The sequence below is a fragment of the Camellia sinensis genome, unplaced genomic scaffold (genome assembly GCF_055761805.1).
Source record: "Camellia sinensis isolate YWXY unplaced genomic scaffold, ASM5576180v1 Unanchor10, whole genome shotgun sequence".
Classification (NCBI taxonomy): domain Eukaryota; kingdom Viridiplantae; phylum Streptophyta; class Magnoliopsida; order Ericales; family Theaceae; genus Camellia; species Camellia sinensis.
The window spans coordinates 4,082,302-4,086,050 of record NW_028128988.1 but is presented as its reverse complement, the minus strand read 5'-3'; the positions used below and the strand labels follow the sequence as shown (position 1 = coordinate 4,086,050).

At 33.6% G+C, this 3,749-nt stretch overlaps 1 long non-coding RNA gene across 1 annotated transcript; it reads right to left on the bottom strand.

Moving 5' to 3' along the window:
• Positions 1–368: 368 nt before the first annotated feature.
• On the bottom strand, positions 369–1,096 carry LOC114277459 (uncharacterized). Its single transcript, XR_014357678.1, has 2 exons — positions 787–1,096; positions 369–704 (listed from the first exon to the last, which is right to left on the bottom strand). It is a non-coding gene; the product is annotated as an uncharacterized LOC114277459 (long non-coding RNA).
• Between the last annotated feature and the right edge of the window lie 2,653 nt (positions 1,097–3,749).

Genomic DNA, 3,749 nt, shown 5'->3' with positions numbered 1-3,749 from the left:
TTGACCTCTTAATATGGTGCAAGAGCTCCAGTTAATGGGCTAAATTCCGTTTTAAGTGTAGGACAAATGTTGCCAAATTTTAAACACCATATGGCTGGTTAAATTAACTTTTGTTTTCTAAACTAGATTGCAAGCTAGTAAATTGTTTTATTTTTATTTTTCTTTTTTGTCGGCACTCTCTAGTGTTCTTGTCCTAAACAAGAAAAGAATCTTCATCAAAAGTAATAGTGCAATTGCTATCTACTGCCAACTGATGGACTGAAAGCAAGTTGGATGAAAGAGTAGGTATATGAAGCATGTTTGTGAGATGAAATGGAAAAGGAGTAGGAAGAAGCACATTACTAGTGCGAGCAATAGGCAGAGTAGTACCATCACCAATAGCCCCTGATAAGGCTGATAAAAAGAAAGATTGCTGAGATCATTTGTCATATGACTAGTAGCTCCGGAATCAAGAAACCAATTTGAATTAGACTGCTGTTAGCCTGAGTTTGAAGTAGAGGCAACATAGGCTTTAGTATTAGCTGAAGGTGAGACTGAGGTAGGTGAGGGCTGTGATGGCTGAAAAGAGGAATCAAGCTTGTACCCACAATCTAGGGCTGTGAGTTGCAGTTTCCTCTTGGTATTCTTCTTTCTAAGCAAATGCTGCTACCCAGCTCTCCTCATAATCTTCCCACTACCCGTGACTCAAATCGCTTCGCCGAAGCCTAAAAACACCCAAAAAAACAAATCAAATAAGTACCCAATTCCTCAATTACCTACAAAACACACAGAGATAGAGAGAAAGACCTTGTGGGTTTTCATTTTGTAGCCTTTTGCAAAGACGACGGTGAGAGATTGGGGGGTTTGAGTGGGAAAGGTGAGACGAGGAAGGATTGGGGAGAAACCAGATATGGTGTGTGAGGAACTGAGGTTGAGTGAGGTTTTCTTGGTGAATTGTGAGAGGCGAACAATGGTAGGAGAGGTATGAAGACTAGTAGTAGAAGAGCGAGCAATTGGGGGTGAGACTTTGAAAGCAAAAGAGAAGGTTGTTGTTGAGGACGACGCCATTGTTGCTTTCTCTCTGCTATTTCTTGTTTTGGTTGCGAGGGAGGACCTCTTCTAGCTTCTAGTAGTTTGTTTTGTTTACTGGTGTGTGGATAATGAATGATTGTGTTGTGCACTGTGCTATAAAATGGATAAATTTAAGAGGCAAGATTTTTTTTTTTTTTTTTTGTTTCACATTATTTTTCTATTTTTTTATCCTTTTTTTTTAATAAAAAAATCTAATAATCAGTTTTAACTTAATTCTTAAAATAAGCCATAGTCACTAAAGATGAGCAGCGGATATATTAATCTGTCCAAATCGATCGAACCGATCCGATCTGCCGCATTTTGGACAGATGCATGATGACAAGCGAACGGTTGCGGATTAATTTTTTTTAATCCGCCTAGTTTTGGATGGATGGCGGATTTGAGGTTTATTTGGCCGCAACCGAACCGCTAAACCGCAAGCACCCGTAGTAATTTATTAAATTTTGTGTTTTCAATTTGTTTAGATTTAGTTTAAATATCCTGTTGAATATATTCTGTTGAAAAATAGTTTTTAACTTAAATATTTTTTTTTGAATTGAAAAAATGAATGTATTATTTATCTATATATATTTTTTTATTTTTAAATCTAACTCTAAAAATAATAAATAAAAATATGATATATGCTAGTTGGTTTTTATTTTCTAAAACAAATATAGAGTAATAATACATAGGCATACAATCTCTATTATTACTCTATTCATGATTTTGGTGGTTTGAATTGTTTTTATATTTTGAGAATCACAGATTGTAATACTTTATGTGGATGATGCATGCTATAATTGTAATATATGGATGAGGCATGCAGTGATTGTAATATTCTAAAGTTTCAAACTTTCTTTCTTTGGATGAGACATGAAATAATTATAATACTTTTTTAAATTATTGATTGTAACACCTTTTTTTTTTATATTTTAGGAAGTGCACAAGTTGAATTTTGTTGAAAATTTATAAAATTTTAAACTGCGAAAACAATTCGCATCTATCCGCCAATCCGCTCAATCCACATTCGCCGAATTGACAGACGGGTGCGGATTGATTTTCTCCAATCCACCAATCTGGCAGATGGATGATGAATTGGAGGTTCCATGACCGCAACCGACCCGCGCCCACCCCTAATAGTCACATAAATAAAAATAAAAATAATAATAATAATAATTTGTCCACTAAAAAATGGTTAATGGTCTTTTTGTCATTTTCAACCTTGTTTTCATTTGAGATAAAATAATTCTAAAATTTATATTATTTTGTAAATATATTGTTAGTATAAGCAGTGTTTTTACGTAGTTTTTTTTTTTTTTTTGGTTTTGATTGAGGTGTTTTTACTTAGATAACAATATTACATATTTTTTTAAAAATACTCGGAAAATTACTTATATTTTAAGTATAATCATCATTACACTCCAAATCTACCTCATAAATCTTACATTTTGTGGTAACTTTTTAAATAAAATTTCATGATAACTGAATTTTTCCTTGCATATTTGTTTCAATGAATTAAGTTGTGTTTTGCTTGATACACAATTGTAACTTGTTCACTGAAGAGCATACATAGTCGAAGTATTTGTATATATTAGCGTAAAATGATAATACAAGGGGAATGTTTTTTTTTTTAATTTTATATCCACTTAATCTAAGGATATTTATAACATTTCACATTTATTTATTTTTTTTATAAAATTACTTAATAATGAAAAATATGTACATAAAATAAAATTCACCCAATTTGAAAACTAATACAAGGCTGGGTTTTTGAGCTGAGGTTGGTGGGCTTGGTCAATTGAGTTTTGAAAACTTGTTTGTGAAAATCTCAACCAAACAAGTTTTGGGTTCTAAAACATGAGTTTGAAAAAAAAAATTGAAATATACATTGTGAAAATCAAATATGTTTTAGGTTTTAAATTTTGAAAAAGTGATCCAAAAACTCAACCAAACGGCCCCAAGTTTTTTTACTACTTCAATGAAGACGTTTGTGGATTAACTACCAAAATACATGTATATAAACCAAGGGATCGTTTGGCTTTAGCTAAAATAACCAACTTTTGTAGTCTGAAACTTTTTTAGCCTGGTTTTTTAGCCTCATTTGGTTTTTGTTTTGAGACGTTTTTTACTTTTGTGAGGGAAAAAGTGTAACAATTATGGATAAAAAGTGATATTTTATCTTATTTGTGTGAGTTAATTTCCGACCACACTGCCAACTTAGTACTTAACTGGAGAACACCGGCAAAATAGGTTAAGCCCAAACAACCTGCAGCAGAAAGAAGAGATTCTGGCGGTGGCTCGTCCATCCAGGGGCACTCCGACGATCAAGTCAGTAAAATATCTCTCAAAGATAACCAATAATGCTTAACTCACTATTCTGAATATAAATTGTGTACCTTAGATTCACGGGGGTGCCTCTCTTTTATAGTTAACTCAATCCTAGTCCCAATAGAAGCCTAGCTTCAATGGACTTTAGCACAGTGCTTATCTTGGACTCTTCAATAGATAAAGATAAACTCCCTAATAGTTTTATCCTTATCCAAGTTGAAATGCTTTCTCATACTAGGACTCTTGTCCCTTATCCACTTATTCCGGATTCCGATATCTTCGGAGATAACCTCGGCTTATCCGAGATAACCTCGGCATTATGACCAAGACACATGACACCTCGGCTGACACATCGGCGTCATCTTGGCCAC